This window comes from Protopterus annectens, chromosome 1.part1, assembly GCF_019279795.1.
Source record: "Protopterus annectens isolate FY-2018-M chromosome 1.part1, PAN1.0, whole genome shotgun sequence".
NCBI lineage: Eukaryota > Metazoa > Chordata > Ceratodontiformes > Protopteridae > Protopterus > Protopterus annectens.
The window spans coordinates 1,957,025,452-1,957,041,143 of record NC_056726.1 but is presented as its reverse complement, the minus strand read 5'-3'; positions in this window follow the sequence as shown (position 1 = coordinate 1,957,041,143).

The window sequence follows — 15,692 nt, the reverse complement described above, 5'->3', positions numbered from 1 at the left end:
TTATAAATTGTTGCACAATTAAAAATCATATATTTCTCTGTCGTGGGTCTTTGTTAAAATAGGTGGATTTCTACTAGCAAAGCCAATATGCCTAGTTCAGTAAGAGACGTAGGCTTATCACAATATTGTCACTAAATATTGACTCCTAGTTTTATAATTGCATCTTGCTATCACTTGTATATGTTCTACATAATAAGCAAAATTCTTCTTCTTCTCAATGTTTGTTGTAACATGTTAGCTTGCATTGTATAATCCACATGATTTTTCATGATATCTATATTTTTTTATTTATTTATTTATTTGACATTTGTTGACCAGGTTAGTCCATCTGGGCTAAGGCCCTTTTTCAGTGGAGACCCGGGGAGAAAAGCTCCATGATTACAAAAATGTGTACAGTTTACAAAAAAGAGAAAAATTGTTTCTAGTACATGAAGAAGAGTATTTAACAATGGACACAAGTATGCAATAATAATACTGAGAAACAAAACAATGTTTTATTGTTAAAATCCACAAGTTAACACCGAAATCAATTCCAAACACATTAACGCTTGATTACAAAAATTGCGTTTTCGTCTTATACAAACTGACTTCTTCAGATAACAATACTGGTCATAGTTAACATCCTTTGGAAAACTGTACAGTGAGTATGCAATTTCAAAACAGGTTACAGTTAACCTACACTGATGGCTAAATATGTTTGTTCAGGTAGGTAGACTAGGAGAGATTGAAAATGAAAGTAGAAGGAAGATAGTGGGGAGTGTGAGGGGAGCAGTAACGAGAAGAGGAATAAGAGTGCAGAATAAGTACGTGGAATATTCTACTGAGTAGAGAAAGGTTTTTGAGGGGGAGAAGGGAGGGGGAGTTAGAAAGGTAGAGGTGGGTCAGAGAGAAAGAATTGAGGGGGAGTTAGGAAGGTGTAGTAGGGCTGGAGAGAAATAAGTGGGAGATAGGTCTAGAGAGGTGGGATAGTCGGGGGGCTGGTAACAAAGGCAAAGTTTATTTGAGCTAAGGTGATTTTTCACGGACTTTTTGAATAGGGGTTTGGAAGAAGTGTTTTTGTTTTGGTGTTAATCTTAGTGGCCTTGAAACTGCCCGCCCCTCTTGTAAATTTGTGTTTGGACACTCCTTCTGGGCCCATCTCATTTGCTCACTCAACTGAGTACAGTGTGATCATATTCTGATTTCAGGCACTCCTACTGTGTACAAAGAGAGCATCTGGGAAACAGAAGAAAAAAAATGTTAAGCTTGTTTCCTGCCTTTCCTGTTAAGTGGTATAGACTGTAGGCTTCTGAGCCCCCAAGCCCTTCTGTGTTGGAGGGAAGCCTTCTAGCTTAGTTTTTTTTTCTTATATCTAGCCAGTTTTCTAGTTTCAGCACTCAAATATGTTTCTTTGAACTCAGCACTTGTTCAGAACTCATTGTAAGCAATACATAAGCAGCAAATTACTACAGCACTCAACTTTCCTCACTTGTCTAGTGGAAAGCAGTTTTTAGTACTTAATAAATAAGCACTTATCCAGGCATGTCTAAGGGTCAGCTCCCAGAGATTTCTCCTGTCTACCTGATGAATCTGGGCATCTTGAGGCAATGCAGCAATTGCCTCATGTACACAGACCACCCTCTCCTCCTACCACCCAACACTACAACCTGTGAGAGATGCACTTATATAGCCAAACTGGAAGCAAAGCTCTCTTCACCCAAGACTGGACTAGACAGTCAAGAGGAGAGGGTAAACATTTGCACCACACCACACTCATCACATAGTCCCTCAAAACCTACACCACCAAAACACATGCATAGAAACACAAAGCACACACCTACATTCGCGGAGGCTCTCAATAAAAACCTGCCCAAGCATCAGGGACATCCAAAGCATAAACGCAAGCAAACTCCACCCCCCCAACACAACCCAAATGACACATAGCCCACAAACTCAGTGTGCCACTCAACCACAGCCCATAAGGCATAACAACTTACCCAACACTCTAGTCATAGATGACTCTATAGTCAGGCACACAGATGTTCCACTCACTAGACTAAACAAGGAGAAAGTTACTGTCAGCTGCCTATCAGGTGCCAGGATCCGCCATATAACGCATGCACTCAGGTCACTCCACAATAAGTACAAATATGACACTGTCATTGTCCATGTTGGTGTAAATGACCTGAGATATACCTCCCTGGACTACATGAAAAGAGACATGGAGGAGCTCTCCGATCTTGTATCCCAGACAGGTATGACCCTAACCCTGGGTAGCATCCTGCCATCACCTAGAATGATACCACAGTACAATGACAAAATGATTGACTTCAACAATTGGCTAAGCTTCCGGTGTCATTCTAAGGGGATCCAGTATTTGTCTGCCTGGGACAACATGATCGACAGTCCACAATGCTTTGTCAGAGATGGCCTGCACCTGTCACCCTTAGGATTCCGGATACTGGCTAAGACTCTTGCCACCCCTATAGTGCCTTTTTTTGGCAAGGTTCAAATGACAAATTCACCACCATAACAGGTACAAGCAAGCAAAATCTGAAGGTAATGCTACTCAATGCTAGAAGTCTAAACCTCAAAATGCACTCACTCAAGGCACTCCTTAAAATGGAGAACATTGACATCTGTGCAGTGACAGAGACCTGGTTCAAAGCTCCACAGAGCACCCCTGCATTACCAGGCTTCAATTCATACCACACCTTTCGGCCATCTAACCCAGAAAGAAGCACTAAAGGCAGAGGTGTGTCCATATTCATTAAGGATATCCACACCTCCAGGCTAGTTGCACAGCATAATGCATCCGAGATTATCCAAGTGCAACTAACTCTGGGCAAGACCACAATCCAAATTGTAGCTTGCTACAGACCCCCACCATGCCCCAGGATTCACACTCCTCATTTCTTGATACACTGGAAAGTATTAGGGTACAACCCAACACCCTAATAATGGGCAATTTCAACTACCCCACCATTAACTGGGAAAACTACTCATGTACCAACTCTTTTGCTCAACGTTTTCTAGAATTCATAAATTCCAACGCCTTGGATCAACTTATTCACACCCCCACCAGGGGCAGCAATATCCTAGACCTGGTCATTACCAACATGGGAAACCGGTGTTCCACACCAGACGTCAATTCCTCATTGGTCAGATCTGACCACAAGCATATCAGCCTAGACATCCACATCCCACCCCCAGCCCCAATTAGGGAAACCATCATAAAAAAACTTCTCAAAAGTCAACTTCACACTTCTTAAGACAGAAGTGGCAAACTTCATGGCACCCATGCAGATGGAGAATAGAGGTATGACTGATGAATCCTACACAAATGGACTTTATAAGCACTTACATGAGTGCATGGATCATGCTATCCCTAATAGAACCAAGATGCTATCCTCCAAAAAAAAGGAAGCCAATCTGGTGGTCCTTTGCCATAAATAAATGCTACAACAGAAGAAAGAAACTGTTGCAAAAAAGAGTAAAATCCCATGACTGGAGGAACTCCCTGGTCAACCTCAGTAAGAAGCTGAGATCCCTCATAAAATCCTCCAAAGCTAGTTACGAAAACAAAATTGCCACTGACTCTAAAGACAACCACAAAGCATTCTATAGCTATGTCAAGAATCTAAATGGGAACACTCAGATCTGCTCTGAGTTACAGCATAATGGCACTAAATATACAGAACCAACTGATATTGCCAACATCCTAGCAGATAGGTTCAGTGCTAACTTTGCCCCCTCTCACCCACTAGAGAGCCCATCTCTATACCAGAAGAATGCAAAGTTCCTATAATCATGGCTGCACAGTTAAAAATCACTCTCCAAAGCCAAGAACACAGCATCCATGGGACCTGACAATATCCCAGGCTGCATTCTACACGAACTACAGAATGAACTGGCACCCTACCTAAGCACCATGTTCAATCATAGCCTCACCTCAGGCTTTGTACCCACTGAATGGCACACCGCGACAGTTATCCCACTCCACAAAGGGGGAGCCACGACGGACCCTGGGAACTACCGCCCCATTAGCCTGATGAGCCTGGTCTGCAAGGCCATGGAACATATCATCATGGAACTCATAAACAAAGACATAGGTAATCTCCAAACTCTGGACCCTTCTCAGTTTCGATTTGTAAAAGGCAGATCATGTCTACTAAACCTGATTGACTTCTTTGAAGCAGTCACCAAAGCCATAGATGAGGGTAAAATGGTTCACACAGCTTATCTAGATCTCGCCAAGGCTTTCGACACCACCCCCCACTCTGGAATTATAGATAAGCTCACTAAACTAGGTATAAATTCCTATATCACAAGATGGATTGCCAACTGGCTCACGGACAGAACCCACACTGTGAATCTAGCGGATTCCAAATCCGATATCAGACCAGTGACAAGTGGAGTACCACAGGGTTCAGTCCTGGGTCCTCTCCTATTTGGTATCTACTTCTCTGAAGTGCAGGCCAACACAGAAGGTCTTTGGCTAACTAAGTTTGCAGATGACTGCAAACTAGGAGCCATAATCGAAACTCCTAACGATGTGGACAAACTACAAAAGGGCCTCACTGAGACAGATACCTGGTGTCAAAGCCATGGTCTGAAGCTCAATGCCAAAAAGTGTATTGTCATCCCCTTTGGTAAAAACTCTGTACACATGAACTACCACATAGCTGGTAGTCTACTTAATGCCGAAAATGTGATGAGACCTTGGGACACAGGTGGACAGTAGTCTCTCCTTTGATAATCACATCGCCACAGTGGTCAGGAAATCCGTCTACGTGGCTCATCTCATCACAAAAGGATGCTCATCCAGAAAAAAAGAGGTCATTGTTCCCCTCTACTCATCACTCATTAGACCCATTATAGAGTACAATGCTCCTTTTGGTATGTACCTCACAAGACATCTACAACAACTGGAAAGACCACAGAAATACCTCACAAAGACAATTACTGGCCTCAAACAGATGCCCTATGCAGACCGTCTCAAAAAGCTACAGCTTTACTCCATCTCATATCGCCTACTCAGGGGCGATCTCGGCCTAACATACAAAGCTATGTCAAACCCAGAGCTGTTGGACATGCTCCACTTAAAGAAATCTCATCCCCAGCTATAGGGACCTTAACCTTGTCACCACAATAAACAGAACATGCTGGAGGGATAGATTCCTGTCCCAGAGACTTCCCATACTCTGGAACAGACTACCTATCTATGTCAAACAGAGCTCCTCATTAGCACTCTTCAAGAAAAATCTTGATGATTGGATGGGAAATGGGAAATTCACCCCGGGGATAACTTCTGTGGCTCTGCTTGACAGGGGCACAGGAAAATAATTTTCTTGGGTGGCGAAAGCCAGGGTACATTTTTTGGCTAGGCTTGTATGGGCCCTAGGGCCGATAGCCTAGTACCTACCTATGAAACTATGAACCTATGTCCAGTGGGTGTTTTTCAATGTTTGGCAGGATAATAGCTATACAGGTTCTTGCCAATGTTGAGTCTGGGTTTGTTTGTGGTCAGTAGGTGTCGGTCAGAGCTCCGGAGTGTCCTGGTTGCGGTGTATGTTGAGATGATAGGTGATAAGGCAGGGCAGAAAGTGGGCTGGTAGAGAATGGAATGGATTATCTGGAGCTGGGAAAGATTAAGGTGATGAGGGAGCTATAACCATTTAAGTTTTTGTAAAGCAAGACAGTGGTAAGAGGAGCAAGGAAGTTCAGCAGCAAATTTTGCTACTTTGTTAAAGGTGGAATCGAGTTTGGCCATAAGAGAGGTCTGCAAGTTGGTGAGAATCTGAGAGCCATAGAGCAGGGTTGGAAGAAGGTAGGCATGTGATAGAATAATGTTTGCATGAGAGGAGAGAAAGGTTTTGTTTCTGTACAGGATGCTTAGTTTCTGGTGGGTTTTCTTGATGTTATTTAGTATATCCAGGTCAAATTTTAGTTGGTCATCAATGATGACCCCAAGAAGTTTAGTGTGATTGTCCACCATGATAGGTATGTTGTTATGGGAGGAGAATGAGACATTTTGCTTCAACTGTGTCATGGTCTTTGGTAGAAAGAGAAGAAGTTTGGTCATTTTTGGGTTTAGAATTAGGTGATTTTGGTTGAGCCAGGTCTCGACAGATAGGAAGGATTCTTGAGTCTTCGACTGGAGTATAGGTAGTCTGTCTGCAATGGTGATGACAGTGGGGTCATCAGCATATTGCATTAGGGAAGAGTGTGGGGTAGAGCTGGCTAGTTGATTGGTAAAAATGTTGAAAAGCATTGGACCTAGGATTGAGCCTTAGGGAACTCCCATAAGTACTGGAAGTTCTGGGGAGATGGCTGAATCCCATTTGATGGATTGAGAGCGGTTACAAAGGTAGCTAGAAAACCAGGTGATAGTGGCAGGGGAAAGGTTTAGGTGGGAGAGTTTCTCTAAGAGGAGTGGATGGTGGACAGTATCAAATGCTTTTGATAGGTCAAGAAAGAGACAAGATACTAGTTTATTTTGTTCCCTAGCTTGAGCAATGCTGTTACTAAATGAGATGAGTGCTGTGAGGTGCTATGGCCAGGTCGGAAACTGTGTTATGTGGGGGTGAGTAAGTTGGCTTTGGTGAGGTACTGGAGAATCTGTTTATGTACACATTTTTCAAGGATCGTGGATAGGGGAGATAGTACTGCAATAGGCCTACAATTAGTTAGTTCAGTGGAGTTACCTCCTTTGTGAATGGGTATAGTGTAAAATTTCTTCCAGATGACTGCGACTGTTGCTTCAGTGATGGAACTGTTTATGAGGATAGATACGGGTAGGGCAATGGAGCTAGCAGCAAGTTGAAGAAAGAGTGGAGGGAGACCATCTATGTAGGCAGAGCAAGGTTTGAGCTTAAGGAGCAGTGATTTTATGTAAGCGGTAGAGATTGTTTTAGGTTGAAGGTGGGTGTGGGGTTAGGGTGATTTGTGGGGGAGGCAGGTGGGGTGATGCTAGGCTTGGAGTGGTTCATAAGTTTGCTAATGGACTCGATAAAGTATGTGTTGAAGTTAGTAGCAGTTTTGAGAAGAGAGAGTGAGGGGTTTGGGTGAGGGGTGGATGGCTTTCCTGGATGTAGGATACTGTTTATAGTATGCCAAAATTTTTGGGATTATATAGGTGTGTTTTAGGGGGATTAGTGTAGTAGTGTTTTTTGTCATTTTTATTTGATTCTTTTGCCCGGTTATGTAGTTGTCTGTATTGTTGTAGGTGTATGGGTGATTTGGTTCAAATCCTATAAGTATTATTATTATTTTTTTTTTGTTATTGCCTTATTGGGCTGGATGTTGACTGAAAAGGGACTCTGACTAGCTCATGCATCTGGTTAAGAAACTGAAATAAATAAATAGAAATAGAGAAAAATAAATAAACAAGCAAGTAACCTAATTACTCAATTAACTTGTTTGTCCTTTCCATGCCATTGTGGAAAATGGAAAGGGGCTTGAAAGCTGCCCAGTTTTCCTCACTTTTCCTTTTCATACCATTATCCTTTATGTATTATTTATTTATTTACTGTTTATTTGTTTATTATTTGATACATGTTTTAACCAAATATCTGCTCTGGTCCAAAGATCCTTTTCAGGAACAGCATGGTGAATTTATATACCTGCTTCTTATTTCAAGTTGGAAAATGTATTTTATCATGAAGGAAATGTTAGCAGTTTTTCTATCACTGAATCCTTTTAACATTTGTGGGAATCTGGTATTTTACAAATCACCACGGATGAAACTATAGCAATGTAATAGCTGAATAAACAGGCAAGAGAACATTCTTCTCCAGTGTGCTAATTACCACTGGTAATATAACAACAATCTGCCTCTGAGCATGTCATTTCAGGCTGGTTATACCCATGCATTCAAAGACTCTCGTAGGCATTCTCATCAGGCATTTTTGTTGTTTTCTGTTACAGAAATAGCAAATCAACTAGTCAGTTTTTTCACCTGATACAGAGACAGGGTGGTCTTCTGATGACAGATAGATTTCAATCCAGTCAGATTCATCACTTGTCAGATTTTATTCCCTGTAATAACATCATAAATATAAAATATGGACAGATGAAGTGGTGCAATTAGCATTCACCTGCTCTCTGATTCTGACAGAATAGATGAAATGCAAAAATCAAATACTGGGAGAGATTCATACACATTATACTCACTGGATCATGGCATATGCCTAGCAGACAGCAGGAAGGGCTGTGGAAAACCAAATTCAGTTCACAAATAGCACTGCAACTGGATCACAGAATTGGTATGTTTTTGTACACCAATCTGGTTAATGCTGTGCCAATTGTAAATAGTTGGGAAAGGCAGCATGCATAACAAGATACATGCCAGTGAGACAGGCAGAGCAGGCACCAATGCTGTCAGTTGAAAAAACAAGAGCTGCTAACCTGACAAATGTCACTGCACAGCCACAAGACATGCAGATAATGGGCACCTAGTATGTACACAAAAATATAACTAATATAAACTACTGTAATAGACATGAATACCAACAATACTGGCACATATGCATATGATATGTACTAGTGCATGTGGATACAATTGCAAGGAGGCTTATGCTACACAGTATCACCAGAGCTGCAGTGCAGGGGAGCCAGGCTCTGTATACTTCATTTTTCATGTAATCCAGGTGACCATGGATTGGTATTATTACAGGGAGTGACTTAGTATGGATTCCAGTCATCATATTTTTGACTGTGTGTAGATATGTAAAAATGTTTGCATGTGTGTTTGTGTGTCTGTATTAGAGAGCATGTCTACAGTAAATGTCTATGCCACAGCATTACAAAAAGCAATATTTATGTAGGGTACTATCCCTGCAGGCTCATGTGAGGTGCAATATGGTCATGCTGTTCCAATGGTGAACACTGTAAGGTCTACTACACATTTCTTTGCATAAATTAATTGACTGTCTTACAACAACATCCTAATAACCAGTTCCCTTGCACCTATGTGTCTATCCATGCTATGAACATAAGGGGCATCTGTTACATGCTTGACACAGCCCTGCTGTGGTCTATCCAGATGTTCACTCTATTGCTGTTAGAACTATGACACAGACTGCCACCACTGCATGGCAGTGGTTATATATGCCATGTGGCTGGGTGCTGTGTGCACTTGTGTGGCTGTGGCATACAGCCTTCTTTGGTTTGGCACTGTGACCTGGTTATGTTCACTCTGTTGCTGTAAAAACTATGATAGAGACTGTCACCACTGCATGGCAGTGATTATGTATGCCATGTGGCTGGGTGCTGTGTGCACTTGTGTGCCTGTCACATACAGCCTTCCTTGGTGTGGAACTGTGACCTGTTTCTATGTACTAGTACTGCTGCTCATGCCCCCATACTTATACTGGTGCTTTCATGACTTAGTACTTATGACTGCCTTCATTTACTGGTGCATACCATGCTGGTAGTATGTGATCTATTTATCCATTGCCTGCCCTTTAAATTATATCCAGCTAATAACATGGATGGTGTAACAACTTTGTGTATTGAAGAACCACAGATAGAAATAAGTGGAGCACTTGGGTCATCTTCTCTGCCTTACTTATTTATATGTATGATGCACTGAACATGAGTGTTGGATGATTGGTTCTTTTCATTAATGGCACATCTGCCACCCTTGTCTTCTGTGCTGCATCAAGCATGTTATGTAAGATATATGTATGAATCTGATGGCCTATTACATTAACATGCATTTGGCTGAGATAACATTAGATTCCCCCAGTGCAGCAAATGGTACCCACTTGTGTTTCTCGTACCAATATTTCAGGACTTCTGAACTATGGAACAGAACAAGTTCATTAAACCAAATTTAAAGTCCCTTACATGGGCAGTTTTGAGAATTCAGTATTAACCTATAATGGTCACCTGTTTTCTACAATTAATTTGTCTGTTTTAAATAAATGTAAGAGTCTTTCAATTTAAAAAAAGTATTTGATAAAATACAAGTGCATGGTTTATGATGATTTCATACAAATGGCTTTGGTTAGTTTCTTTGTTATGAACTTCTAATTTTATATTATTTGTCTAATCCTTTTTGCTAGCTATTCATAATAATATTTTAACTAGTACAATATGTACCTCATCAAAATAGCTTTTGCACTTATAACATAAGTGGATACTGTACTTAAAATATACATGGGTTAACTCATCAAAGCAACTTTGTGTCCAGTGTTTATTTTTTTTTCTATCACTTGCCTGAGAAATTGTTAATGACCAGAAATGATCATTTGCTATCCTAACTTGAATTAATTGGTTGTGTCCCAAAGGGTGATTGCCCGTAAATTCAAATCCTATATGTCCTCACACTAGGAAAGCTCTAACAGATATTTGAAGTTCTTTTTTCACAGGAAAAATAGTGACCTATAGGTGGGGAGCAGCAAACCAAATCTGTTGATGTAAACTCCTTATGTAGCATTTATGGATCAGCCTTTGGGAAAGAGATTATAAGATCTATACATGCTGATCCATGGTAGAGTCTTATGTCAAAAGTACTTTTATCACTATGTTTATTCAGTATATTGTGCTTTTGAGCTGTATGTTCTTTTATTTGGACTATTGTTTTCTCCTTTGGGGATTGAATACATATGTTGTTTCTATTTTTTAAGCTTGAAATATGTTCCCTTGTATTGTAGACCTGCCTGGAACTGATGTTAAAAGATTTGCCTTACATTAAACATTAAACATGCAAGTGTAATATATTTATCTATGTATATTTCATAGGAAGAAAGGAGAAAAAATAGCCTGCCTCTTGGTCCAAACTTTTCAGGAGTGCTACATCACTATCTTATATTCTCTTCACTCTGTGAGCTCTGAGTACAATCCAAAAAGTAATGGACAGTTTATCTTAGGTCTGAATGAAACCTAGCTTCACTGTAAATAACACAAGGTAAGTGCTTTCATGCTCAAAAACACTTAATTGACCAAATCTTTTCAGAAACATAATTGTCCATACAAGTAGAAAAAGATCAAATGACTATAAATTATGTGATCAGTGACTAAATCTATACATTTTAAGAACATATTACGAAAAAAAAACAGGCCCATTTAAACCAGGATAAGAAGTAGCATATATTCTAGCACTCCATTCATACTCTGCTTATTTAACATTTTGAACATCACCTGTTCTTAAAGTCACATTAATAAATTTTAGAGCTTTGATGACCCATCTCTGTGTCAGTAATCAAGGAGTATGAATCCTCACCACTGACACTGGAAAGGGACATTCCCAACTAGTACAGCTATAGAGTTAGGTCCTCAACCAAGTGCCCAAGACAAGTGCTCCACCACTCTGTCTGTGAACCCAGTGCCTCATGACCCTGTTCCAAGTAGCTGAGACACACACACACACACACACACACACACACACACACACACACACACACACACACACACACAAACACCGGGGAAAGGCTGACACAGATTTACCTGCTATGTCCCCTTAAGCCCAGAGTAGATATGCATTTACAGTAAACCACAGAGTTCACATCACACGAAATATTTAAAATAACACTGATGGACAGACTCAGACAAATAAAGAAAAACAATATCTAAACTAAGCTTCACTATATTTTCCTGACTGAATATAGGAGAATTACAATTCCCTATTTATATAATAGAGCAAAGCAGATGATGTAGTGAATGGTCCTTCTTGTTGTCAGGCCCAAGACAGAATACTTAATACTGAGACATTTTCTACTGTAATGTCTAAAACATAATTTCCAAGATGGCTGGCAGAATGACTTCATCTGGTCACCAGACTCAAGGTTCTCACAGCATCTATTTTTGAAGCTGAGACAGGAACTTAGCAAAGATGGCTACAATACACATCTAAATGTTTATAGCAGTGCCCTGCAGCCATGAAGCAATTGCACTACTTCCCCTCTTCTTTACAGAGGCTATTACACAATGGCCTCTCCAAGACCTACTGACTCCAGTTCCATTCAACACTATGGGGTGCTGTGTTGATGGCTTAACATCTTATTTAATTTCAAGGCTTTTCCAAAACTAACAGTACTGAGATTAACTGTTTCTCTTCCAGTGTCTTTTGCTAACATATATACATACAATCTCACATGTATATTCCTTCTCTGTTCAGCAGGATCCACTGTTGATATATTTTTAACACTAGCAACTATACAAACACATTTTGATTTTCCAGTGCCATACAAATCTAATACATTTGTAACATAAGCATCTGTATAAATCAGTTTGATATTCAAATGCCATACAGCTCTAATACATTTATAACATAAGCATTTGTGCAAATCAGTTTGATATTCAAATGCCATACAGTTCTAATACATTTGTAACATAATCATTTGTTCAAATCAGTTTTATATTCAAATATCATACAGTTCTAATACATTTGTAGCACAAGTATCTTGTATACATCAATGATATTCAAATGGCATATCATTCTTTACAGAACTTCAGCTGGCTAAGCTGGCACTAGCCCATATCATCAAATCCCCCCCTTGAAGACTCAAGTTAGTTTTACAAATGACCCTTGAGAAACATGGCTTGAGAGAAATAAGCCTATCTTGGAATATGTTACCCCATTCCCTGTCTTGAGACTCCATCTGCGTTGGCATTGCTGATCCTACTACTGTGTTTACTCTTATGTCATATACCTGCAATCCTAAGCTTCACCTTAATAACTTGGCATTTTGCTGGCTGGCTCTATGTAGCCATGTTAAGGGATTGTGGTCAGTAACTACAGTGAATTTACTTCCATACAGATAAGGCTGTAGTTTCTGCAGTGCCCATACTATGGCTAGACATTCCTTTCCACAGCTACATAACATTCTTCCCTTTGGAGTCTATGACTGGGATATACCACTGGGTGCTCTTTTCCCTCTGAGGAAACCTGGCTAAGTACAGCCCCCACACCATGGTTTGAAGCATCCACCTGCACAACAAATTCTTTGCTGTAATCTGGACTGGCAAATGCAGGGGATCTTCCCAAAACTCCTTTAAGCTTCTGGAATGCCTGCTCAGATGCTGGGGTCCACACTACCTTATCTGGCTTGTTTGTCCTCATTAGATCTGTGAGGGGGAGCAACTATTGTACTATAATAGGGAACAAACTTTCTATAGTACCCCACTGTCCCTAAGAATGCTCTCACCTGCTTTTAGGTAACAGGGGAAGGCCACTTGTGAATGGCTTACATTTTGTCAGGTTCTGGCCTGATCTTCCCACTCCCCGCTCTATGCCCCAGGTAGGTGACCTCTGCCATACCTACCTGACACTTACTGGGCTTAATGGTCAATCCTGCCCTTTGCAGTCCGCCCAGAGCCTTCATTACATGCTGAAGGTGCTCTTGCCAAGAATGGCTGTAGATGGTAATATTATCCAGGCAAGCAAGGGCATAAACTCCTGCTCCTGCTGGATACAGTCTACCAGCCTCTGGAAAGTCACTGGGGCATTTTACATCCCAAAGGGCATATTTGTGAACTCATACAATCTGAAAGGAGTCACAAAGGCTGACCTCTCTCTAGCATTGGGAGTCAAGGGCAGCTGTCAGGAGCCCTTAGTCAGATCAATAGTGGGCATAAGATCATAGGATCATAGGTGGTTACTAGGCTATTGGCCCTGAGGCCCTTATAAGCCTAGCCAAGAGTTTAGCCCATGTTTAGACAATTTAGAACCTGATACTTCCATCCAGCAGGGACATGGGTCGAATCCCAGGGGTATATTTTCTGTTTCCCATCCAGTTATCCAGAATGCACTTAAAAAGGGGTAAAGAGGTACTCTGCTTGATGTGGAGAGAGAGTCTATTCCATGGATGAGGGAGTCTCTGGGACACAAATCTGTCTCGCCAACAAGTCCTGTTGATGTCACAGACTAGGTTGAGGCCACATGTGCGAGTTTCTTGAGTGGAGCTTGACTTGTGGATATGCAGCAGTCCCATCATGGTGATGTCTGTGATCACCTTGTATGCCAGACAGAGGTCACCTCTGAGGAGTCTGTATAAAACTGAGTAGAAAGCTAGGGCTTTTAGCCTATCTGTACATGGTAGATGTTTGAGGCCCTGGATTCTCCTGGTGAGAAACCTCTGTGGTCTCTACAGCTGCTGCATGTGCTTTGCGAGGTACATGCCAAAAGGGGTGTTATACTCAATAAGGGAAGAGTACAGGGATGTTTTGACTTCCTTGCCCCTGGATGAGATACCCTCACTTTAGAGGTGGGCCATGTAGAAAGCTTTCCCTACAATGGAAGCAACATGGTGGTCAAAAGTCAGGTTGCTATCAACCCGGGTGCCCAAATCCCTCATGACTGATTGCTTGCTTAGAACATTATTAATGTGATAATTTGTGGGGATGTCACTCTCCCCAAAGGGGATGATGATGCATTTTTTGGTATACAGCTTGAGGCCATGTTTCTGGCACCAGTCATTTGTCTGAGAGACACCCTCTTGGAGGATGTCTACATCACTAGGGGAACTGATAACAGCACCCAGCTTACAGTCATCTGCAAACTTGGTCAGCCATAGGCCACTGGTTTTGGCCTAAACCTCAGAAAAGTATATCCCAAATAACAGAGGACCCAAGACTGAACCCTGGGGTACACTGCTTGTTACTGATGCACTGCTTGAGGTGGCTTCCCCTATTTTGACTAGGTGGGTTCTATCAGTGAGCCAGATTGCTACCCATCTTGTAACATATGGGTTGATGACTAGTTGAGAGACTTTATCTATTATGCCCAAGTGGGGGAGAGTGTCAAAGGCTTTGGCCAGGGCAAGGTAGGATGTGTGCACTGTCTTCCCTTCATCCATGGCTTTGGTGACTGTCTCAAGAAGTCAACCAAATTTAGCAGATACGACATCCCCTTGATAAAGCCGAACTGTGTGGAATTGAGTTATTTGGAGGTTGTCAATGTTGTTGTTAATGAGGTCCATGATAATCCATTCCATGGTATTGCAGATCAGGCTAGTTAGGCTGATGGGTCTATAATTTCCCAGATCGGTGGACGCTCCACCTTTGTGTAAAGGAATGGCAGTTGCTGTCTTCCACTCAGCTGGGATGAAGCCATTACTTAGGCTTTGGTTGTATAGGGCACCTAATGGTGCTACAAATCCCTTCTTGAGTTCACGTAGGATGCAGCTTGGTATGTTATCGGGTCCCATGGAGGCTGTATTTTTTGCCTTTGAGAGAGCAGTGATTACCTGTTCTCTAGATATAAAGGGAAGGATGCAGGTACTGCGGATGTCCTGATTTACTGATGGAGGAGACAGAGGGTTGAAGTTTTCACTGAATCTGTTAGCTAGCAAGTTTGCTATATCTACGGAATTTGTAAATGTGATGTTCTTGACCACCAGGTCTGAACAGATCTGGGCGCTTCCTTTGAAGTTGCAAACATATGTGAAGAAGGCCCTATGATTGCCTTCAGCAGATGTGGCCAATTTGGTCTCGAAGTTTGCTTTGGGAGGATTTCACTAGTGCTCTTATTTGTTTGTTCAGGCTAAGGAAACATTGCTTCCAATTGGGCACCTGCTCCGTCTTGATCTTTGACAGCAATTTTTTCCTTTTATTATAGAGTTTATTTATTGCAGATGTCTGCCACACAAGTTTACTCTTCCTTGTGAAGGATAATTTAGTCCTATTGGGTATTCCTGATTCCATGCATCTATATAAATGTTCATATAGTGCTTTGGTGTAGTTTTGGATATTGGTGCCAGTTCCTA